Source organism: Lissotriton vulgaris, chromosome 1_1 (assembly GCF_964263255.1).
Source record: "Lissotriton vulgaris chromosome 1_1, aLisVul1.2, whole genome shotgun sequence".
In the NCBI taxonomy this organism is placed as follows: Eukaryota; Metazoa; Chordata; class Amphibia; order Caudata; family Salamandridae; genus Lissotriton; species Lissotriton vulgaris.
The window spans coordinates 454,932,209-454,958,451 of NC_141685.1; the positions used below are offsets into that span (position 1 = coordinate 454,932,209).

Below are 26,243 nucleotides of genomic sequence, written 5' to 3' on the forward strand. Positions count from 1 at the left end.
GCAACTCTCCTTCTGAGATACCCAACGCCACTACCTTGCAGGGCCTTGAAAAATAACACCAAAGCCTTAAACCTAATCCTCATTTTTACTGGCAGCCAGGGTAATGCCTTGAGGTGCAGGCATGTAGGATTCCTCGGCTTAAGCATAAGTACCATTCTAGCGGCTGCATTTTGAGCCACCCGTAAACGATTGAGAAGGCACTAAGGAAGGCCTAGTTACAGGCCATTAGCATAATCTAGTCTAGAGGTGACTAACGCCTGGACCACGGTTTTCCTGTAATCCAATAGTAGAAGGAGAAGAAATTTCCTCAACATGCGCAGAAGGCCAAAGCAGGTGCCTACTACCGACTGGACTTGGTATCTCGTCGAGAGAGTGCCTACCATCATACCAGATTTTTAGGTCTCGCCTGAGACAGCGCATGCTGTCTCTTCGAGACATTTAGTTAGTTGCTTTTCAAAGTGCTGCCGCAATCTTTTCCTGGCCTCAAGCTTGCGTTCACAAGGGTGTGCACGCTATCAGCCGCCCTGTGGCTTTCATGGCTCATTAAGCCTTGCTCTCCCAAGCGCTTCGCTCTGCCCCTCCCCCACTGAAATGAAGAGTGATAACATGTATGGAGGTGCTTTGTTTTGGAAAAAAAACGGGTCTGTTTTTATGCCAGTACTAGAGCAAATCATTCAAACAATGCATCCTCTATTTTCCGTTCCGCGGGCTTCATGTCATGCATTACATTTTTCAAGAAATCTCATTAGGACAATGGCAGCAATGCAAATGATTATTTTAGTTTTTAGGTCTCGACTGGCGTACACTGCGCAGCAGTGTCGCGCAGCTCGAGAAATTTTGTTTTCCACTTACTGGGGTTGAACCCGCCTCTCTCTTCCATTGGCTAGCTCCATAAATGGAGGCTAGCCATTGGAAGAGAATAATGTCACTCATTCTTGGAGCAGATTCGTGGGCGTTTCTGTGTTTTTTTTAAGCCCAGCCCCCTTTCTTTCGTCATGAAGAGGTGGCCCATTGTGGGTGTTTCCTTTTTAGGTTTTGCCTGGCGAAAGCTGCGCTTTCTGCGCAGCTTTTTCGCGCAGGCGAAAACCTGATGAGAACAGTAGTGTGGCTTTGGTTCGGCCCTCGTCATTGATTGGCTGGCTCCGTAAACGGAGCCTTGCCATTGGACGAGGGGCCTGTCCGTCAATGCCTGACCAGACACGGGGGCGTTCCCGACATTCTTTGGCTTTTGCCGACGTCACGGGACGCCGGGAACGCCCCCGTGTCTGGTCCGGCGTTGCCGGCACTTCTGCGTCTCTCCTGCCCCGTGACTGGCCGGCCGGCCAATCCTAGCGCGGCCGGCCGGAAGTGCCCGCCCCCCGCAGCCCGGGGGAAGAAGGAGAGCAAGACGGCAAGCAGTATGGCGGCGCCCGCGGGGCTCCCGTGGCCTGGAGGGAACCCCGGGAGATACGGAGGACGTTGCCGGTCTCCCATGCCGAAGAGGGAGACCGGAGAAGTGCCGCCGTCGCAAGGTGCAGGTGAGTCGATTTGTGCTCCCGTCCCCGTTCCCGCCCCCCTCCCGCTGGTGACCGTGCTTTCCTGTTGTCTCAGCCAGGCCCGCTCCCCGCAGACTCCCCTCCCCCTGGTCTCCGTTGTTCCCACCCCCTCTCCTGCTCGCAGCGTCTCCCGTCCCCGTTCCCGCCCCCCTCCCGCTGGTGACCGTGCTTTCCTGTTGTCACCCACGGATGGCTCCGTCAAACATTCTAAGAGCTTCAAAGATGCTCTGAAATGCAAAGTTCCCTCAGATATCACACACCTCCCTATGCACTCCAGCGAGACGGTGAAGGTCCCCTCATTCCTATCCGCTTTTACCAGCTCATTCCTTTCAGGGTCCTGGCCCCGCGCGCCACTCTGATCCGGTCCAGATTTTACTTCTGCCAGAGCTTTTACCACAGATTGAGGCAAAGAACTACCATGCCCAGAAACCACCTTTTTAGCCGTGGAAGCGTTGGGACCTGTCGTATCCTGGTCTGGTTCATTCGTCTTAGGAGCAGGGTTCCCCCCCAAAACAACCGGGGCACTGTGGCCAGCATTCGCAGCGGCCATTGCTTTGAACACCTCTGCAACTGATGGCTGCCGCAGGGAGCCCCCCCCGGCGGCAGCAGCAACACGGACTCTGGTGCCGCGTGCCACGCCGACATCCTTCAGCTTTGTTGCGCTATCTTCCCCGTTCCCCTGTCCTGCATCCAGAGATCCATCCTTGGTAGACTTTTAAATCTTTTGGGTCCTTTGAGCATTCGGATCTTTAGCCGATTTACTTGACTTTGGGGGCATACTTGGTTGCCGTCGTCTAGAGACCCTCCGAATAAACTGCGTGATCAACCGAAGGGTTACGCCGATCCGTGCTGGCCAGGAGGAGAGCTGGCACCGACTCAGTGCTCAATACTCGAAGATCGCCTGCCCACGAGATTACCGGGCAAACCCACACCCCCATGTCAGTCCATCCAGCCAAGCATTTCGAGGGAACTCAGGGAAAGTAAGAGGAGAACCGGCGCTTGCCCTCACTGAGGTCCCTCAGCGGCCATCTAGCCCGACCAGCTCCCCTCGGTGACCAAGTGTGGAATTTAAATATAGTACTCTAAAGGCTAATGCGACCACTGTTTGAACCTTTGCACTCTAGTTCATAAGGTTAGAGTAGTATTAAGAATTCACCCAAACTTTTTTTTTTTACCAAAAGCGATCTCGCCATTCCACGTAAATCAATCTATGGAGTTCGGTCGTCCGTCAAATGCCCATTCCCCCCCCCCCCCCCCCCCCCCCCCCCCCGGGAAAATGAAAGTTGCTAAAAGAACCTTGTAGTCACTGGATATTAAGAGTGTTTGTGTACTACATTAAAAGAACAAAAGCATTTAGGAAAACTTAGCATAGGCAACACCACAACCGGCCGGCCAATCCTAGCGCGGCCGGCCGGCCGGAAGTGCCCGCCCCCCGCAGCCCGGGGGAAGAAGGAAGACGGCAAGCAGTATGGCGGCGCCCGCGGGGCTCCCGTGGCCTGGAGGGAACCCCGGGAGATGCGGAGGACGTTGCCGGTCTCCCATGCCGAAGAGGGAGACCGGAGAAGTGCCGCCGTCGCAAGGTGCAGGTGAGTCGATTTGTGCTCCCGTCCCCGTTCCCGCCCCCCTCCCGCTGGTGACCGTGCTTTCCTGTTGTCTCAGCCAGGCCCGCTGTGCGTGTGTGTTGTGTGTGTGTGATGCTGTGTGTGTGTGTGTGTGTGATGCTGTGTGTGTGTGATGCTGTGTGTGTGTGTTGCTGTGTGTGTGATGCTGTGTGTGTGTGTTGCTGTGTGTGTGTGTGTGTGTGTGTGTGTGAGATGCTGTGTGTGTGTGTGTGATGCTGTTTGTGTGTAGGGCTGTGTGTGGGGGTGGGCTCTGTGTGTGGCTCTGTGTGCGTGTGGCTGTGTGTGTGTGTGGGGGTGTGGGTGCAAATGCAATAGGTCTCGCATTTGCAAAAGATTAAGCTATTGGCATTGTAAATGACCATGCCATTTATTTATCTGTTTTCAAAACTAACACATAAATAAACAATTTGTCATTTAAAGTGCCAATAGCTCTAACTTTGTCAAAGGCAAAACCGTTGCATTGTACTTGGTATCGAATCCAACAGCGGCCATGATGCTATGGAAAGAAAGGACAAAGCATATTGACCCACTGTTGACACTATGGAAAGAATGGAGGAAGTATCAAAAAAAGACAGGTGGAGCATAAGAACCGAGCTAGGGTATGCTCATCCATGAAAAAGGAGACTGCTGTTCTTTCCATGCCCTCAGAAAGTTCTCTTTAGGCCACAGCCCCCTAGATTTGAAATGGCTTGCTACCTACCATTTTCAGAACAAAGAAAGGGGTGTGGCAGTTATTTTGATGAGGAGAAAAGATAATGGGCCAGAAGGTGTGTGTGTGGGGGGGCTCTGTGTGGGTGTGTGTGGGGGGCTTTGTGTGGCTGTGTGTGGGGGGGCTCTGTGTGGGTGTGTGTGTGGGGGGGGGTTTGTGTGTGTTGGGGGGGCTCTCTGTGGGTGTTGGTGTGTGTCATTTGCGAGAGATAAAGCTAGTGGCATTGTAAATGACAATGCCATTTATTTATGTTAAAAAAAAACATAAATAAAAATAATGTCAAGAGCAATGCCAATCGCTCTAACTTTAACAAAGGCAAAACCATTGCATTGTAAATGCTTGTTTTTTTTTTTTGCCAGGGCTGTTTTTTCGTCAGTCTGTGCCAGCTCCCCGCTCGCAGTCTCCTCCTTGTGCTCCCACGGGGGCGGCTCTAACAACACTTGTTTTCCATTTGAAACACTGTGTGACAATTGAAACAAGTTTCCTTGTAATGTTAAGAGTTTTACCCCGGCAGACGAAACAAGACCCAGACGGCATTGGGCAGCTGTTCCCGGACTCTCCGCCACTCTTAAAATGGCCGCCGTGCCGAGGACTCGCTGAGCAGTGCACCCCCCTCCGCCGCTGCTGCTGCCTCCTTTGCGGCTTCCTCCCCCGCCCGCTGCCGCCGGAGTCTCCCATTAAAAGTATTGAATCCCTATTGAAAAATGCAGGTACTCCGTACCCATTTAAAGCAATGCACTACATTATGGTAAATGGCATCACTAAAATGGAAAAAATGTATTTGGCTTCTGGAACTGCGATTTAAGTGCCCTCCGTATGGCAACATTCAACCGGAATACTCTTGCACCGCACATTTATCGCTCAGCCTCCGCACGAACGCTCACATGTACTGTCTGTGCAATGCATGCACGATGCACGATGCACAGGGGGCAGCTGCAATCATGACGTAGCCGCAGATCACGTGACCTGCACACAGCCTCCTCCCGCGAGCCCCTAGTTCGAAAGATCATGGCAGACTGGAAGGAAAGTCCGAACTCTGTGCTAGGTAGAGCCTTGTCCCGTACCAGCCTGAATGAAGTAGAGGCTGAGGTGGCCGCAGGGCTGCCCACGACGTCCCCTACCTCGAAGGGTGGAGAGGCTCGGACACCGGCCCGCGGCCGGAACCTGTCCTGTAGCCGCAGCATCTCTGCTTCTCAAGAGACTCAGCGGAATCGCCTCTGAGGTCCGAGTGCTTGTTATCCTCACCGGGGGCACCATCGGAATGACCATGGAGGGCAATGGTAAGGAGCTTCATTAAATGTGACTTGCGCCCCCCTCCCCCACTGGGTGAAATACTTTGACACTCATCCTTTCCCAAGTAGCTCCATAATTAACATTAACACCAAGCATTCTCGTTTTGATATATGCTTCAGTTCTCGTTTGCAAAGGATTGACATTATTTTCTTTACATTATTCAGCTAAAATGTTTTCCTATTAAAATAATGCCACAGTTTTCTGAAATTCTGCACGTTCCCTCCTGAGACTATTGTTTTCTTTGTGCAAAATAATGCACACAAGATTGGGAGGAAAACACATCTTGAATATGAATCATAGTCTCCCTTGTGAAAGTGCGATATTCTTGGTGTTCAAATCAAGCTCTTTTACCCTCGTGGATGTAAAATATAAACACTCTAATTTTAGCCATGCCTGACAAAGAAGACCGCTCTTTAGGCGGGCCTTGCACGTGTTGACTGGTGGGTATTTCATTCCATTCCATTCCCAGGAAAGGGCTTGCCCAAGGGCACTACACGTCATGGGCATAGAATTACACTGGTAAGAGATGCAGCCTAGTGTGCGTTGTGCATGCACAGTACATACAAGGGTTTTGTCAGAGCGATAAATGCTTAATGCAAGTGTATTAGGCATGATTACACATAACTAGGGTGACCACCTGGCATGGAGGCAAAATTTAGACAGTGACTGTAAAAATTCACAACAGAGGGTCAAAATCTAGGACAACAGGTCAATTTTACGGACACATCTGAGTGGGTCGAGTAATAAAATAAATGTAAATAGATGGGCAACTGACACAAGTAAAAGCAAAAGTTAGCCTATTGTGTTTAGTTTGTATAATGCAAAGTATTGTTCAGCAAATATTCACATGTCAGTAGGCTAATTTAAAGATTGAAAAACTAGCAAACGTGCACAGTAAGCCAAATTTGACAGGCAACATAAAGGACAGATGCCACAAGACTCAGCCCACTTATGAGTGATAGCAGCAGATGCGGTGCTCTATAAATGAAAGTTGACTTCCAGGTTATAAGCAGTAGTACCGTTTCTGCTAGACACAACAAAGAGGGAGGGAAATGTAGAATAAGTGGTGAGAGGGAGTTTCTCTGATTGTTTGTGGAGAAACTAGGGGATGTTTCAGCCAGTCTTCTCTCAGTGCTGCCTCCACCAGCACACAGTCTTGGGTGGTAGCTTCAAGGTCTCGTACTAGTAAAAATGCCAGAATGCAGCCTGATAAAACATAAATAAGCACTAACAAAGCCAATAGGTTCGATGCTCCCTAGAGTGCTGTCTAAAGCAATAAACGTCTGTTGCACGATGCGTCCTTTTTGCCGGACCAGACACGACCCTCAAGTTTTCCAAGTCCACGTTTACGCCCCTCCATCAGTACCTTTTTATTTATTAGTTTGAATTCTGATGTGCACCTGTTTTTTTAACAGGACTACAAATACCACAATGCCTATAAAAACCGTCCTTGGACCACATTCAATACCCAAGCACTGACTCGGCAAACCTGGGAGTGTTTGAGATGCAGTAATCAGGAGGGAGAAGAGAGGCTGGCTGCCAGACACTTGTATCCCCCCTCATATGATAAGCGTCTCGTTTGACAGCAGTCAGAACAAAGCCCCAGAAGAACTATAGAGGCGCTGCTAGCAGCGCAAATTACCCAATCAGTATAAACTGTGCTATCTGAGGGTAGATATGCGCAATCGGACACATAACCTTGATGCGTGAAGCTTAAAAAAGAAAGGGAGATAATAAATGTGAAATGTATTGGAAAGCTAGGAGGGAAGTGTGCAGTGTTTCTTGCAGTCTACAGCGGAGCGAGTGGGTGTGGGGGGAGGACATTTTGGCAGTGTTACCATTTTGCCGAGCTGAGAGGTGCGTGAGACATGCAGTGTAGTCCGCAACAGCTTAAGAGACTGGTTCACAAACGAAAAGACAGACCCGTGAGAGCAAAATCTCTGTGGCTCTCTGTGTGTGCGGCGCTGTGTGTGTGCGGCGCTGTGTGTGTGCGGCGCTGTGTGTGTGCGGCGCTGTGTGTGTGCGGCGCTGTGTGTGTGTGCGGCGCTGTGTGTGTGTGCGGCGGTCTTTGTGTGTTTGTGGGTCTTTGTGTGTTTGTGGGTCTTTGTGTGTTTGTGGGTGTTTGTGTGTTTGTGGGTCTTTGTGTGTTTGTGGGTCTTTGTGTGTTTGTGGGTCTTTGTGTGTGTGGCTCTGTGTGTGTGTGTGTGTGGCTCTGTGTGTGTGTGGCTCTGTGTGTGTGTGTGGCTCTGTGTGTGTGTGTGGCTCTGTGTGTGTGTGGCTTTCTGTGCGTGTGTGTTGTCAAATGCAATAGGTCTTGCATTTGTGAGAGATTAAGCTATTGGCATTGTAAATGACAATACCATTTATTTATCTGTTTTCAAACCCAACACATAAATAAAAAGTTTGTCACTTACAATGCCAATAGCTCTAACTTTTGCAAAGGCGAGACCGTTGCATTGTAAATGCTTGTTTAAGTTAACAGAAGCTCAGCCTCACAAGCGCTGTACATAGAATACATTTTTTTATATCAAATTAAACGTTGTTGTGGATATTCTCCTGCGTTAAGCTTCATGGGCAGATAGCTTACTTCTCCAAGCTTTCATTGGCCTTGCCGCTGGCATGCTTTTTCTCTGCATGGCACGGCACGAGAGGCCCCGTTGGAATATACAAGCAGAAGGGTTGAGATTGGCCAGCCCTCCAGCTGCCTCCCACTACATGGCCTGCTACAGCCAAAGGCGGAGTCCGCCACTCATACAAAAACCTTTCCAAGTCCTATGTCTAGTCTGCTCTTCGGTGTTGTAGCGCCTTAAAGCCACCTCTCTCCCTGGGGCAATGGACACTGTAGCTTCTCAGAGAATACTCCTGATTCTCCGGTCCAACATCCCTGACCGGCAGCACATTTTTGTGCACCATATGCATCAGGGGTCTTCCCCACATACCCCACTACCATATCACTGCATTTATGTATTAATTTTCGGAGAGAGATATGGCATTAGTGATAATGCACCATTAAACCTGCAACATGAAAAGAAGAGAAGGAATAATATTTTTTTTTTTGTAAATCTTTTTATTGTTATAAAAAACGAAAAACAATAAGAGCGTATCCAGTGCAATGCAGTCCAAAACATACAAGGAATCAAACAATTGAAAGGTCGCAATATCGGCAGCCGTTGAAGCAGGACACTGAGACTCTAACACACATTTGACGAATCAGGATTATAAAACTAGCTGAGTTAGCCTATAGCAATGCGTGCTGCCCACAGGCACCTCCACCCACAAAATCAGGATATCCATGATCATTGCGCCCCTCGATACTAAAATCGTAAACAGGATAAAGTACAGACACTTGTATGCAAAAATGGACAAATCAAAATAATAGAGCTCGCATTGGCACCTTAATACTGAAAACAGAGTCAGGATATCCAGTAAGTAAAGAAAGAAAGTAGAATAAAATAAAAAAAATTTAAAAACGCAACGCGCGCAACACCCCACCCCCCACCCTGCACCCCTGCATGTAGCTTACGGCAGACCCCAACTAGCAGTGTGCCTGTCGCCCCATCTAATCTACGAATACTAAAAGAAGTAAGTGGAGGAGGGCCATTCGTACAGGCTCCCGGCCTCTCCCCCCGCTAGTTCTAAGCCTCCCCCTATTACGGATATATTATCATTTCACTATCAAGCGAAAATCGGGGGATACATTACTCGCCTACACTGCCTCCCGGTACCAACATCATAGAGTGAACCCCACACTGCCACCATTTGAATAAGTCTTGAAACGATAGGCCGTTCTCAGCCTTGACCCGCTCGGTCAGGTACACGAATGTTCTTCAACCGGACAGCCGCCATCTTGAAAAATTCGAAAGAACAGTAGCAAGCCGGAAATAGCTGGGCTTTCTCAGTCTCATTGTCACTGGGTCCCATCTGTATCGATAAGAACCAGGGATGTTGCTTAAAGTCCAGGTGCACTGAGTTCGGAAAGGGAGAAAGGGCCACCCTGTCGAGCCACTCCTGAGCCATCACATGAGTCAGCAGATACATTGCCTAGTGCGATTTACCCTCAGTCGATGATAATATTGTGAACACTGACACGACCGGGACCTCCAATACACGGGCATTAGCTAATTTGCAATCCAGGGTCTCTCGCATCACTCGTTTTATGGGATTGCTGGCCGCCATCAGTCCGGGTGGTGTGGATGTTGTTACTTCCGCAGTATCATTGAATTGAACAAAAGCTATGTCACTATTTCCCAGTCCAAAAGCCATGGCGTCCAATTTATGCTCCAAGGCTTGGGCTTTCCAATTCAGGGAGAGATAGAGACCCTCGATCGCCGCCATTATAGCCCCAAGCATAGGTTCAACCCTGGCCTGCACTAGTTGCTCCCCCTCGATAGGGAAATTCTGGTCTGGTGTCGGAGATCCCTTAGATAGGATATGTCATCCCGGGTCATCCGTTCGTATTTTCCCAGACCTCTCGGAGGATCGGGTCCGATTCACACGAAGGCCGATATTGAGCTCCATTTCGCGCGTTTCATTCACGGTCTATCCTTTGGCCCTTCGACATAGACCCAGTAGAATCAGAAGCAAAGACACACGTTCCAACGCCTCTGCATGCAAGGATATTGCGGAGCTGTCTTCAGGATATGTCCTAAACCATTGGGTCGCAGTTTAGACGGTACCAAGCCATTTATATTCCGGGCTCCGACAACCAATTATTCAGCTCGCATCCGATGTGTCATTGAGGTGCCCCACTTCGGGGCTAATCCATACGGATGTCCGATATTGAAATCGGACAAAATTTACTTCCATTCCGGTGGACCGGCTCCTCCCGAACTCTTATGGCCGATGTTCAACTAGAAGCCGGCTGCATTCTTACTCGAGGCCCCGGCTTTCAATGCTGATGTAGGCCGCAAACTTAAGGCGACGTTTCTCCGTTCTCGAAGCAGGTGGAACTTTCGGGGTCACTCGGTGTAGCGTTATTTCGTTTCGTCTACCCGGGAGAGTTGCATAGGCACAGGATAACTGGCAGGATCTTGTAGCAGGATGAGAAAGTCTGCGGAGCCGAGAGCCTAAGCGGCAATCTTGGTCGTCAGCTTGGCTCCTCCTCCAGGAATAATATTATTAATTAAAAAACACAAGGAAGACACGTCAAAATGTGGCGGATCGTGTTAAAAATCGACAACACAACCCCAATAAAAAAACCAGATTGAACATACAACACAATGCGCAGAGGTCTACAGAACACCACCGACTGCGCAGATGCGACAGAGGTGACCTGCATGCAAAGCACGTCCAGGAACAGGACCAAGAAGCTCAAGGCCCCAGGCTCGAAAAACAAAGGTTCAAATGGTTGGTCTGATTTATTTAAGAATGAATTGTTCTGTTATTAGATGGCAGAGCAGTGTTATTACTTTTGTTTATAGACCACAATTCAACTAGTGGCATAAGTGCATGGAAGTGAGCAGATATACCAATACAGGGATACCTTTCTCACAGCACGGCCTGTGAGCTTGGTATTGGGCCGAAGACTGTTGCCACCGTCGCCCTGCCCCCCGCCCCGGGTAACTCTGTGCTCACTGAAAATAGCAGTACTGTATACATGGAAATTTCTGATTACATGGGGCAAATGTTATCTTGGAAGATGTACAAAACATCATCTTAGAGGATTCTAGGGGTGGGCAAAACTCTGCATAATTTCATACATACAAAAAAACAAGCATTGGCATAGCCAATAGATCTCGCTTTTGGGACCTTATAAGTATTTAGTTATGCAGCACAATATTCTTGGTGCAACAACATTAACTGTTGCATGGTAAAATACTTATAAGGTCCCAAAGGCGAGACCTATTGGCTATGCCAATGCTTGTTTACAGTATTTTACGCTGAGAGGAGGTGACCTATCCGCAGGCTACCAGTTTTGCAGCGTGAATCTTTCTGGATTCACTATGCTGTGCATATTCCGCGGTCTTGTGGTTGGGTCCGGATTCGTAGTCTTTTCTCTCTTTTTTTTTTTTTTTTTTTTTTTTTGTGGCCCAGGTGGGCGTCGGCGTCACCCTTCCTTGGGTGTATTTCCGGTGACGTCGGCATGCTTCCTGCGGAAGCTCCCATCCCTGGGCGCCATCTTCAGATTCTTTTTTCCGCGGTCGGGTCTGGATCGTTCCCGTTGGGCTCCAGACATTTTTGGAGAAAGTACTGCAAAGCGAGAAGTTCGAGAAGAAATTAAAAGAAGAAGACCAAGGAAGACTTCGCAGACCATTGGCGAAGAGAGAAGGAGGAGAGAACGTCGAGAACTTCGACGATCATCGACGTCCACGCGGTCAGGGAAGCCTGAAACGCTCGAGGATGGACAACACGCCGTTCAAGTTCTGCCCGAATTGCAGACACAAGTACGCGCAGAAAGATCAGCACCCGGTGTGCAACCTTTGCCTACCGGTGGACCACAGAACCGAAGACTGCAACGCCTGCTCCGTCTTCGCCGCGAAGACCCTTCGTGTGAGGAAGAGCCAGAGGGTAGCACACGCCACCCTCGGAGGAAAAGCCCCGACGCCTTCGCTGTACGACCTGGGGATGTCCTCAGAGGAAGAGGACAACGCTGCCGCCGAACACGACAGCTACACGGTCGTAGAGACCGATTCCAAGAAGACGCCTGATAAGGTAGGAGACTCGGCGTCCCACAAGAGCACGAGAGACCCTGAGTCTCGAAAGAACGAGGGCCAGACCCCGAAGGCGCCGACGCAGCGACATCTGCAGTCTGCGACCGCACACAGGCCCAGCGGATCCTCAGAGAAGGAGTCCCTGGCGCCGAGAGCTGTAGAACAGCAGAAGGCTCCGAAGATCGCCTCCGAAAGGGGCCGGGCTGTTGAGCAGCAGAAGGCGCCGAAGATCGTCTCCGAAAGGGACCGATCGGCGTCGAGGGAGAAAGACCCGAAAGCTTTGACGACGTCCAAGGACCCGAAACCAAGTTCGACGTCCAAACCTTCGACGCCGAGAGTCTCGCCGCCGAGCCAGGTGACGAAGAGAGGGGCCGAGCGTTCCGAGGCCGAGAACGCAGCCGAAAGGGAAAAGAAAAGACGGCGTTTGGAGGCCGAGATGGCGAGCATCTTGCAGCGGAAGAAGGATTTCGACGCAGAGATGAGTACCTTTACAATTCCACACAAGACCAAGCACGTGGTGCTAGATCTGGTCGAAGAGGAAGAAGAACTCGGCGACGGACATGGCCCGGCCGCCGAGATGGTCGACGACCAGGGAGATGAGGAGAATCCCTACGAGGATTACGGCTATGACGAGGAGGAGGGCAGTAGGTTGGACGCCGAGTCGGCCACCTCTGACCCCATCGAGGAGGATTACCTGGATATCGACACCGAGAGCCCGGAGGAGGCGGTCGACACATACCCCTCGAGGCCCTCGCCGCCTGACGACATCGGGGCATACAATTCGGCGATACAATCGGCCGCAGCGGCATTTAGGTTAAAGCTCGACGAGGAGAAGCAGAAAGCAGACTTCCTGCTCGAGACTTTGCTCCCAACACAGACAAGGAGCCAGTTCCTCCCAATGCTCGAGAGCGTCTTGGCTCAAGGACAAGAAGCATTCAAGGAGCCCGCAGGCGTCAGGCAGTTGGGAGGATCTTGTGGTGGTGACGCACGCAGTGCAAAGGGAGATGACATGGTGGACCATGGAGAACCTAACAAGGGGAAAGCCTCTAACACCCCCAACTCCGACAGTGACCATCACCACAGACGCATCCCTGAAGGGATGGGGCGCTCACATGGAGGAGCTCAAAGTGAGAGGACTGTGGACGCCAGCAGATGCGACAAAGCATATCAATTACCTAGAATTGAAGACAATCTTCCTTGCACTGAAAGCCTTCCAGACAAGACTGTACAAGCAAAGGGTGTTACTGCAGACAGACAACACCACGGCGATGTTCTACATCAACAAGCAGGGTGGAACACAGTCAACAACGCTTTCAACACTGGCACAGGAGATATGGAGATGGGCCATCCCTCTACAGATAGACCTGCTAGCCATACACCTACCAGGGAAGGAGAACATTCAGGCAGACTGGCTGAGCAGACAGACATCGGCATCCCACGAGTGGGAGCTCAATGCTCAGGAAACGAGGTGGTTATTCAACAGGTGGGGAACGCCATCAGTGGACCTGTTTGCAACACGCCAGAATGCGAAATGCCAGTACTTCGCATCCAGACTACCCGAAAAGGGGTCCCTTGGGAATGCCCTATGGATAGATTGGTCCGGGACATTTGCCTACGCTTTTCCCCCGATACCACTGATACACCGAGTACTGAGCAAGTGCAGAACGAGCAAGATGACCCTGATACTGGTCGCGCCACAGTGGGCGAGGCAGACATGGTACTCGCAGATCATGGAGATGTCACAGAGTGCACCCCACAGATTCGGCAGAAGAAAGGACCTGCTCTCCATGCAGAACGGAGAGGTGCTGCACCCAGAGCCAGAGACCATGAGCCTAGTAGCATGGTTCCTGAGGACATAGAGTTTGCACATTTGAGACTGCCAGAGAGCACCCTCAGGGTCCTTCGGGAGGCACGGAGGCCGAGCACACGGCGGTGCTATGTCGCAAAATGGAAAAGATACACGATGTGGTGCAAACGTGAACAACTTCACAAGAAAATGAAGAAAGACTCCACAGTGCTGCGATACCTGACACACTTGCTGGACAAAAAACTCAGTTCATCCTCCTTGAGGGTTCACTTAGCGGCTATAGTAGCCTACATAAGGGGTGAGATGGGCAGGAGCTTCTTCACATCCCAGGTTGTCAAGAGGTTCCTGGAAGGAGCGAAGAGGATCGCACCGCCCAAGCGGGTGCCACCACCAGCATGGAACTTGAACGTAGTTCTCACGGAACTCATGAAGGAGCCCTTTGAACCACTGCACAGGGCCTCCTTAAAGATGCTAACCATGAAAACAGCCTTCCTAGTTGCTATAACGTCATTACGCAGGGTAAGCGAACTACAAGCGCTGACGCTACAGGAACCCTACATACAAATACATAGTGATAGGGTTGTGATGAGGACGGACCCACACTTCATGCCGAAGGTGGTCTCCAGGTTCCACATGAACCAGTCCATACAGATACCGAGTTTTTTCCAAAAACCAACCAATAGCGCTGAGCGAGCTCTGCACACCTTAGACGCCAGAAGGGCGGTCATGCATTACATTGAAAGGACAAAGGAGCACAGAAAAACGAAGCAGTTCTTTGTGTCATTCGCCAACAGTTACATGGGCAAAGCAGTAACGAAGAACACTATTGCACGATGGATAGCACAGACGATTCAGCTCTGCCACAACAGGGCAGGACAGGAACTAGACGAGGGAGTGCGTGCACACTCCACTAGGAAGAAGGGGGCCACAATAGCCTTCCTGGCTAACACGCCCATACAAGACATATGCCTGGCGGCAACATGGGCTTCAGTGCACACGTTCACAAAACACTACTGCGTGGATGTGCAGATGAACAAGGAAGCGCAAGTCGGACAAAAGGTGCTCCAGCACATATTCAGACACCAGAACTCATCTTCCACCCAGCCGCCACGGAAATGACAAACCGCTACAAAATCTATGCACAGCATAGTGAATCCAGAAAAATTCAACTGCAAAACGAATAGTTTCTTACCTGTCGGTGTAGTTTTGCAGCTTGATGATCTTTCTGGATTCACTAGCGAACCCACCCACCTCCGCCAGAAAGATGAGGCTGGAGAGAAAAGGGGTGGTCAAAAAAAAAAAAAAAAAGAAGATGAAGAGATAAAATGGATTTTACATACAAGGCGGTTAAGGAAAAATCACCTACATAGAACATTGCCATCACTTCGGAAACGAAGGAAACACGAAAAAAAGAATCCGAAGATGGCGCCCAGGGATGGGAGCTTCCGCAGGAAGCATGCCGACGTCACCGGAAATACACCCAAGGAAGGGTGACGCCGACGCCCACCTGGGCCACAAAAAAAAAAAAAAAAAAAGAGAGAAAAGACTACGAATCCGGACCCAACCACAAGACCGCGGAATATGCACAGCATAGTGAATCCAGAAAGATCATCAAGCTGCAAAACTACACCGACAGGTAAGAAACTATTCGTTTCTCCACTCTTCAGAGGGCGGGGAGCCAAAAAAGATGATTTCTCCGGATTACATTCCAATTGATTCCTCCTTAGCCACTTGAACACCTTAGTGAGGCAAGTTCTAATCTTCTCACCAAAAAAAAACAAAAAACGCCTAGGCACACATAAAAGAGAATCAAGTCAATGTGAACACTGGTGTACATAGAAACAAAAGGTATCTTCCAGATGGAAGGAACAGTCTTGAAATGATGTAAGTAGGAAGTTCAATCTTTTAATTCCTTGTCTAAATCTATGAATGTAAAACAAGCCAGCCGACACGTGTTTTGTCGCATTAAGCATGAAAGCATAACACAGCCCCCACGACGCTACCTGGAACCGAGTGACTCGTCGTGGGGGCTGCGTTATGCTTTCAGTACTAAGACTGGATATTTTACAATAGACTAGATCGAAACGATTGGCCACATTGTAGACTCCCCCACGACCTACAGACTTTCTGCGAGACTTGCACAAGCACGATTGACTTTTGCAGTTTACTTTCTGAAATTGTTTTTAACACTGATGATCTGGAATCTTATACTTTGCCTGCATCAGCCCTGCCGGGTTGGAATTGTCACCAGCTGAGCGATTACCCAGACCAATTTTTGTGTTCCACAGCCCTGAAGAAGTCACAGAGCAATTCTCCTTAATGCGACAAAACACGTGTCGGCTGGCTTGTTCAACGTCCCTTGCTCATTGCACCATCAGGATTCAAGCAAGCCGGGCCGAAGACGGCTGAAATGCTAGAAACCGGTCCCCGGAAGCTTGTTTCCTTCCCAGTATAAGAATTGGCTTGGTAGTCTGGTCTGCCCTGTTCCCATGATGCACTGGGCCAGGGACAGACTAATTTGCATGTAGCCAGGTTCTGAGCTGGGATGGTGCAGTGAGCTAAAAAACGGTGATGGATCAAGCCCTGATCTTTGGACTGGGTAAGAGTGGTCTGCTTAATTCAGACACTCTGTTCATCACCACCCCCTTTTCTGAATCATTTTGTCCACCATAAGCGTGGAAGGGTATACTCAGATGTGAGTCCCTTGCTCATTGCACCATCGGGATTCAAGCAAGCCGGGCCGAAGACGGCTGAAATGCCAGAAACCGGTCCCCGGAAGCTTGTTTCCTTCCCAGTATAAGAATTGGCTTGGTAGTCTGGTCTGCCCTGTTCCCATGATGCACTGGGCCAGGGACAGACTAATTTGCATGTAGCCAGGTTCTGAGCTGGGATGGTGCAGTGAGCTAAAAAACGGTGATGGATCAAGCCCTGATCTTTGGACTGGGTAAGAGTGGTCTGCTTAATTCAGACTCTCTGTTCATCAATACCCCCTTTTCTGAATCATTTTGTCCACCATAAGCGTGGAAGGGTATACTCAGATGTGAGTCCCTTTCTCATTGCACCATCAGGATTCAAGCAAGCCGGGCCGAAGACGGCTGAAATGCCAGAAACCGGTCCCCGGAAGCTTGTTTCCTTCCCAGTATAAGAATTGGCTTGGTAGTCTGGTCTGCCCTGTTTCCATGATGCACTGGGCCAGGGACAGACTAATTTGCATGTAGCCAGGTTCTGAGCTGGGATGGTGCAGTGAGCTAAAAAACGGTGATGGATCAAGCCCTGATCTTTGGACTGGGTAAGAGTGGTCTGCTTAATTCAGACACTCTGTTCATCACCACCCCCTTTTCTGATTGATTTTAACAAGGAATTAAGATTGAACTTTCTACTTACATCATTTCAAGACTGTTACTTCCATCTGGATAGTACCTTTTGTTTCTATGTACACCAGTGTTCACATCGACGTGATTCTCTCTTATGTGTGCCTAGGCGTTTTGTTTTTTGTTTGTTCTGTGTAGGTGTTGCCCACACTAAATTAAGGGGTTGTAGGGCTTATCTCCTTGCCTAGCTAGCACCATACATACCATTTTTTGTAAAATTGTACCTCATTGCGTATATCAGTTGAGCGCCTGGAATTTTAATCCCTTACCTAAAAACCCTTGTTTAAAGTACTAATCTTCTCACCCTCCAAGTTCTCTCCTTTATCATTGATGAAGAGAAGCTGTGTATCGTTGGCATATGAAATTATTTTTGCCCCACACGCTTCCGCCAGTGGTGCCAAAGGGGACATATATAAGTTGAAAAGAGTGGGGCTCAATATAGATCCCTGTGGAACCCCCACTTTCATACTGGGGATGAAGGCCACAAAGGGAGGTGTCCAAACCTCCTGACTTCTGTTGTCTAGGAAGGAAGTAAGCCATTCTAACGCAGAGCCGCCTATTCCAAGTCCCCGCAGCCTATCCATGGAGCCTGAAATGCATTACAGTATCAAAGGCCATCCATATGGCGTACATTTGTGACGCGTTGTCTTCAGATAACTTTGAACATGAGCTAAAAGTAATAAACCAGCACCTCTTTGTCTTCGTTGTGTAGGAAGTGCTCCACCCTGTCGAATGCACTTGAGGTGCATTCGACAGGGTGGAGCACTTCCTACACAAATCTTCCAAATCACCTTTTTGAATTTTTGTGGCTTAGTAGAACATATTGACACTCTGTTGACCCCCTAATTGACTATCCTGTCTTTTTGTTCTCCTGGGTCTCCCATTCGACTATGCATTTTGGTTATTTTATATCCCCATGCTTCTGGATCTTCTTTAACACGTTTCCTGTATGTTTATTCTCTTATATGTACAATGTTTCTGTGCTTCTCTGTACAGCGCTCTGATACCCTGACAGGTCATGCTCGCGCTGTATAAAGCTTTTCAAACAAATTACCACAGTAACGCAACACATTTTCGGCACTACCTCATCCAGTGCGCTACAAATTACCACAGTAACGCAACACATTTTCGGCACTAACTCATCCAGTGCGCTGTGTCTCAAGTTTTCTTAAATAGGTTTTTTGGGGACATTCTGAAGGCAGACCAAATAATGCATTCCACCAATTGCTTACCATTGGTTTTGTGGTATGTAACTCATATTTGCCTGCTTTCTGTTTGCTGGCTTTATTTGTTTTAGGCTGTCCAGCATGTCTTTGCAGTCCTGAAGAGCATAGCCTGTTTACTGAATTCTTTCACAGGTGCTCGCTTTCTGTAAACAGGCCTCTTTACGTTTTGTTCTTATACTGTCACATTTGCTGTGCATTCAAAGACAGAGGTCAAATTTTGGCTCTGTCTTCTGAAGGTACTTTTCTTTCTCTGACTTCAAAGTGAGGAGATTTATCTTCAATCTTGAGGTGTGAAAGGAAAACTTGTTTTTTATAGCACACAACAAAATTTAAATGTCTGTAAATTAACCTTTTGTAATTCTGAAGTGTGCTGAAAACAAATATTTTAATACAATCAAATCAATACACTAGGTGATGCTATTTTCACACATAATTGTTTATGCCCTGTATAGTTTTATCCATAAAAGTTGTATGTCTTCCCGAATGTAATGGTCATTTCAATTGAAAGTGTGCTGTCTGTAATGGCAGTGCGCTACTAGAACATGCTTACGGCACTCTACGCCACTCTACTCCACTCTGGGTCACTCTGCTCCACTCTGGGTCACTCTGCTCCACTCTGGGTCACTCTGCTCCACTCTGGGCCACTCTGCTCCACTCTGGGCCACTCTGCTCCACTCTGGGCCACTCTGCTCCACTCTGGGCCACTCTGCTCCACTCTGGGCCACTCTGCTCCACTCTGGGCCACTCTGGGCCACTCTGCTCCACTCTGCTCCACTCTGGGTCTCTCTGCTCCGCTCCTCGGTGCCACTCTGCTCCGCTCCTCGGTGCCACTCTGCTCCGCTCCTCTGTGCCACTCTGCTCCGCTCCTCTGTGCCACTCTGCTCCGCTCCTCGGTGCCACTCTGCTCCGCTCCTCGGTGCCACTCTGCTCCGCTCCTCGGTGCCACTCTGCTCCGCTCCTCGGTGCCACTCTACTCCGCTCCTCGGTGCCACTCTACTCCGCTCCTCGGTGCCACTCTACTCCGCTCCTCTGTGCCACTCTACTCCGCTCCTCTGTGCCACTCTACTCCGCTCCTCTGTGCCACTCTACTCCGCTCCTCTGTGCCACTCTACTCCGCTCCTCTGTGCCACTCTACTCCGCTCCTCTGTGCCACTCCACAACACATTAATCTTCTCTATGGTGCTGTACTTTACTCTAGGCCACTCCACTCTATGACCTTCCTATCTATCCCGCTCCATGCCACTCTGCACCTCTGCTCTGACACTCTATGCCACTCCATGCCACTCTATTCCACTGCAAGACACTCTGCAGATCTCCACGACTCTCCACTCTATTCAATGCCACTCTCAGCACTCCATGCTACTTTACAATTCTCTACTCTGAAACTCCACTCCACTGTACCCCACTCTTGAACTCTCCACTCTATGCACTCCATGGCACTTGGTGCCCCTCTGCAACAATATGACACTCTACTCCACACAACTTGACTCCACTCTGACACTCTGTGACACTCCATGACTCTGCCACTGTACGACACCCCACTCTACAACACTCTTTGCCACTCCACTATATGACACTCACACTCTGAAACAGTATGCCACTGTACTCATTCAGACACACTACTCCATGCCACTTTCCACCACTCCACAACACTATGCTGCAGCACTCTACGCCACTCCTCTCTCGGCCACTCCATGCCAATTTACTCAACGCCACTCCACTCTACGATGCACTACTATTCTCCACTCTATGCACTCTGACACACTTTGGCTCTATGCTCCACTTTACGCCACTCTGCTCGTGTCTACAACACTCTGTCTCCGACACCACTCTATGCCCCTCCACCCACTCCACGTCCCTCATCTCTGTCACTCCTGTATACAATACTGTCACTCCAAGCCACTCTGACACACTATTCCACGCCACTGTACTCCACTCCATTAATTCTGACACTCCACAACATTCCACTGTATGACACTCCATTTCGACACACTGCTCCATGCCACTGTAACCCACTCTACAACATTCGACGACACTACGCCACTCCATCCCATTCTGCTCCACTCTACAGTGCACTACTCTGACACTCCACTCACTCAACACCTCTCTGCTCCCGTCTACAGCACCCTACTCCACTCTGTTCCATGCCACGCCACACAACTACAATGTACTCCACCTCACTCTATTCCCCTTCACACCTGTACACTCTACTCCACTTCACTCTGTGCCACTCCACTCCACTCCATGCCATTCCATGCCACTTCGCTCTCGAACACATTAGTCTGCTCAGCTCCGCGTCACTCCACTCTCTGACATTCCAATCTATCCTACTCAATGCCACGCCACTCCACGTCACTCTCTTAACAACCCACTCTACTACACGCCACTTTGCTCCACTGTATAACTGGCTGTGGCTGTGCAGTCTCTTTTGCACTGCCTTTTTAAAAGTAGCAGTCTGCCACAGCAGGATAGCATCAATCTGATTAACACACGCCAAGTGAAAAGCAGGTGGATTACACTTGGCTGTCAGCCTCCATTAAAGTATGCCTTATATAGATTCAAAAGCTTAAGCCTTCCTCTCCATAAAAAATTCCCAGGTCCACAGTGTTTAGTTGTAAGTTACATTGACAGATGTGACTTATTGTGACATAGGAATTAACTGATATTGGGAAGTCATAAGCAATATTTCTAATATAAGATCTGCAATGTTTTCACCCAAAAGCATTTTTCTGCTAACAGCAATGAGGCACTTCCTTCGACCTCACAGAATAAATGATTGAAATTCAATGTGTTTATATTTTTAATGGTATACGAAATTTAGCAATGATTTCATTACTGATATTTCTTAGAACTTGGTCCATGTGGCACTAATCAACTCCAGTAGGACAAGACAGAAGGAGACCAGAGGCAGAAAAGTAACAAGCAATGTCAAAGAAAATAGTTCTCTCCTATGCAACAGCGATTGGCTTTTCCAGTGTGTTTTAGCCATGCTGTACACCAGTGTGGCTGCTGCTTTGCATGGCTAAAAGTTAGTGGGGTGGAGCGGAGTGTCATGGAGTGGAGCAGAGTGGCATGGAGTGGCGTGGCATAGAGGTGAGGGGCACATGGCAGAGTGAGGTGGAGTAGAGTCCAGTGGCATAGAGCGGAGTATATTGTTGTAAAGTGAAATGGCATAGAGTGGAGTACAGTGCTGTAGACTGGAGCCGAGAGGTGTAGAGTGGAGTGTCGTAGATTGGTGGGTTGAGTCTAGTAGAGACTCGGAACCTGCTGTTGGCTCGCTGGAAAGCTAAAGCCAAGGCGGAGGAAAAGGTCATTGAGTTTCAGTGAGAGAAGCAGAGACAAGCTTGCCAGGAACAATATCAGAGAAGGCAGGCTAGACAGGAGGACTGGGACTGGGAAGATAGGGAATAGGAAAGGGAAAGAGCTGGAGAGGGAAAAGGTTGAACATGTGAATTGCAGCAGGGACCACCTTATCTGAAAGAAGCCGAGAAGCCATGGCCAAGATTCCAAGAGAGCTTTTACATTTCTATGTGGAAGAGCAGGCAATCTTGGAATAATTTGTGAGATTTTAGGTATCTTGTGGGACGCAGGCCTTGAATGAGGTGTCTAAGACATTTGACTTAATGGGTAGGTTGCTTTTGGAGTGCACCTGTGACCGAGCAGATAGCCTTAAAGCAGATGAAGGAAGCTCTGATCAGATGGTTTGGCCTGAAGCCAGCTCAGTACTTTCAAAGGTTTCAGGACTCCAAGTGAGCGGATGGTGTTCTGTTTGAAATCCGTATTCATGGTGTATTGTGTGATAGAATGGAAGTCAAAGATTTTCACTCTCTACGCCAGTTGATGGTGACAGAGCGACTTAAGGCAGAGTGCTCTACCACACTTAGACAATACCTTTCAAATGTGACAGAGAGGATGTCACAGAGAGGATGTAGGAAGCTGGCTCTGTGTATACTGTACCAAAAGTCCAGTATAGTGCACACAGAGTCCCTTGGATCCCCAGGGTATAACGACGGCTAAAGTAGATAATACCTTACTCTCTTTTGTGGTAATGTGGTTGAGCAGTCAGGCTTATCAGAGGTTAGTGTTAAGCATTTGTTGTACCCACTCAGGCAAGAAATGATCTCACACACTTGAAGACTGAATCCAGACCAATTGTTTGTATAAAAGTTACTTGGTTGTTTTTTTTTCTAGAACCAAGATTTACTCAGCGGGTAAGTTATACTTTTCATACAATGTTAATTTGCAAGACACAGTGTATGCTGGTTTTGTAGAAGCATAAAAATCCCTTTGCAGTAAAGTACTTGAAATTACTTTAGATTACTTTCAAATTACTTTGTTGTAAGCCCCAAGGTCAATAGCAGCGGAAAACAGGATAACATGATCGCATGTAAAGTGAACACAGCATATCCTCAATTCTTAATATTCAGCAGCTCTAACCAAAGGCCCCCTCCAACAGCTGTACCAAGAACAATGTGCCAAAAAGAAATTCTGGCCCCACTGCGCGAACAGCTCCATACAGCGTCAGTCCTTAGAGGGGCAAGGAGCCATTCATTGACGCCATAAAACCCCAAGTCTAACAATAGCTGTCTGCCAAGCAAAATTGAGGCTGCACACTTTTTAGCTTATATAAATTCTTTTCACATGGTCATATTCCATGAAACTTTGGCTTTTGCTCCCCCTGGATATCCCGGTAGTTCTGGGCTTTAATAAACCAGCTGTAAAAACGCACATGCTTGGATCCCCTGCTGGGGGCCTAGCAATTTACACAACGGCCTAAATCATCGCCAAAATAAAAGCTACAAATGGATCACCCCAACCTACAAGCTGTGAAACTATCAAAATGTTTCCACAATTCCAAACAGCCGCTACTGATAATTAACACCGATATCCACCAAAAGCCTGCTAATACGAAGGAAACCATATATCTCCTACTATCATTACTTCTAATCGAATGGCTTACAATCCAATGCCTGTTGTCTTAATGGCAGGCGACTTCAATATGAATCTGCTGCAGGTAGCTGTGCATGATTGAATAATGGATACCCAAAATCAGATCTGTCAAATTCCCTTGTTCCACCCATGGCTGCAAAGGAAAGAAGCAGGGGCTTTGCCTTTGTCAAAGACCTAGAGAATCTGGGGCTGAGATCTTTAAATGGGCAAACACACCCAGACGTCGCAACTCAGTCTAGTTTTTACTTGGTAACAGCAAGCTAGATCTTGGACTATACGCTGGTGTCCTTTCCCCTGTTCAATATGGTCTGACTCTAAGATTGGAACTCGACTGGTAAGTGACCACCAACCTCAAAAGATCCTACTAAACCTTCACTACAGGATTCATTACCAAGCGCAACAGGACTTGGGCACAGTCTCGGCTATCCACTATAGAAGTCTACATTGGACAACAGGATCTATCGCCTGGCTGGAAGCCAAAGCAATGAGTTAATGGGAGGCCATATCCAACTTTGTCATCTGACACGCTGGAGCTATGGGCCCAGTTCTCAGTCCTCCTCTTGGCAGATCAAGGGCACTGTAGAAAGCTGGGTCTCTGTTGCAGTAACCTCCCCCCCACACCCCCTCTCCCCCTTTTTCCAGACTACTGATGCACTTTGACTTGATGTGCCTTGGTCCCTGCCAATCAGGTTCCCAGGGCCTGTGTTCTTTCCCAAAACTACCTTGAAACCCCAATTATCACCTCTCTGGCCAGATGTCAGTCCCTTGTAAAAGGCACCATGGGTACTGTGGCCAGGGAAGGCCTCTAAGGGCTGCAGCACTGATTGTTCCACTCTTAGAGGCCCTGTACACAAATATATACCCCACCCCCCCTCCAACCCCCCCATTGCAGGCTGAGTTTTGGTGCAGAACAAAGTGAAGAGTCGACATGGCACACGTTCCTGTTTTCCGTGCCGTGAAGAGGTGTGGTACCGCGGCTAGGGTGACTGACTCTGGAATCTGGGGATCACGGTTCGATCCCTGGCACCGGCGGCAGATTAGCCCAGCACCATGTGACTCTGGGCAATAGCTTGCTTAATTTTCCCAACGGCCCCCAGCGCCTAGAGACCCTTACGGGTTATGGTGCGCTTTACAAATGTGGATTATTATTATTACAACCCACTGCCCTGGCATAGGTCAGCCAGGCCAGCCCTCTAGCTGGGTGCACCATACCTGTGGTGAGGGTACATGTGCAAGAGCCCACTACCCCTACAGTTTCTAGACCAATTCTTAGACATTGTAAGTCCAGTAATGCCATTAGGAGTATATGGTGCTGGTAGTTTGTCATTACAAACTCCACAGCACCATATTGGCTTTACTGAAAACTGGGAAGTTTAGTATCAAAATTCTAAGCACATTAAACCCACACTGATGCCAGTGTGGGATTTATTGAAAAATGCACCTTCTTAGGCGGAGGTAGTCACACCTCCCCCAGGTCATGAAGAGTCATCTGTGTTAGGGGAGCTTCAAAGGCCTTGCTGCCTTTGTAATGCTGTCAGGAGCAGGCCCCCTTCCTGTCTCCCCTCCTTTTCGGCGGGAAGACAGGCGTGAAAAATTAGCACAGGCGAGGTGAAGCCCCTCTTCAGTGCTCGCCATCTTGCATATGGCAGGCACCCCATCGGGATTAGGGATTGTGCCTACTCCCCCACGTGGGGTGACCACACCAAGGGTGTAGTCACCCTAAGGTCAGTAGCCCATTGTCTACTAACCTCAAGACCTCTAAAACACCCTCTAAATACAGGATATAGGGGGCAGCCCTGAACAAGAAGACAGTTTCCCCCAACCTACGAAGAAGAAGGACGAAAGAAGACTCCCAGCAGAGGAGACTGCAGCGAAGAACTGACTTGACCCCAACCTTACCATCCCGTCTGCAGTATCCAGAGATCCTGAACCAAAACTTGCCTTGTCCTGCAGCCGGCAACCTCCAGAACCCCTGGGAGGACTGACTGCCTTCAACAAAGACCAGATCTCCTGTGAACACCAGCTCTGTTTAACGGAAGCTCCTAAGGAAGACTCTGAGCCTGCTGAGGACAAAGAAACCCGACGCCTAGAACCACCACTGCACCCAACACCTATGGCTGAATCCCACCTATGGCCTATCAATCCCAGCGAGGTCCCCCAGTGCTCCAGAGTCCGAGTCCACCGTGGGTTGAGCCTTCCCGCACTCTCCGATGTCACCTGCTGCCTCTGCACTGAGACCCCCAACCGCGAGTGGCCTGGTAAGGTGAAATCCGACCTCAAAAGACACCCCTGTATCAAGCCGCCCTGCGCCCTGGAGAAGAGAACCCGAGGTGCACCTAGGTCCATGAGCCTGCTCAGCTGTTGGTTCCTTCCGGAAGTCTTCCTGGACCGAGCCTGTGGCCAAAATCCAAAACCAACAACTCCCATTCACAACAACAGGGCACCCGACACCAAAACAGCACCCTGCACCCAGCTGCCCCTGCACTGCTGCAGGTGGACCTTGTGTTCTAACTCAGATCCCCCTTTGCCCTGAGCCTAACACCAGAAGCTTTGCTCCCACAACCTTGTGGCCTGCTCGTGAGCAGCCACCAACTGGAGGACCCTATCCCCCATTGGGCCTCAGCACTCTGCACTCGGCCACCCTAGTGCCACTGAAGATGATCGGAGACTACTTCCTCGACCCTGGGGGAAGCCTAATTCTAACCCCAGAATACCAACTCTCAGAAATAAGGGCTTACCTGTAAACCGTTAACTTCATTTCCTTCCATAGGATTGTATTGACTGCTTTTCCTTAAATTCTTCTTTGTGAAGTCGGTTTGTATGAAACACAGAAAAAAACTGTAAATGTACTAAAAGTAAATTACTTACCTTTTTTATAGAAAATGTCTGTGTGATATCTAGGAACATCACACTGATTAGCAATCTAAAAAGTAACATGCACAGTAATCCGTGAAGTAACTAAAAAGTAATCTCAAACTGTTGACTTACCTGTAATTCAACCAACTGCATTTGAACCTACATTACACTGTAATTGCATAAGTATTGCAAAGTATTATTTCACTTACCTGCATCAGGCTTGG

The 26,243-nt window shown here is 49.0% G+C and overlaps 1 protein-coding gene across 4 annotated transcripts in view; it reads left to right on the forward strand.

The window, feature by feature from the left end:
• Window positions 1–26,243, forward strand: part of RAVER2 (ribonucleoprotein, PTB binding 2) — a 443,388-nt gene that overhangs the window by 36,238 nt on the left and 380,907 nt on the right. The window lies entirely within an intron of this gene.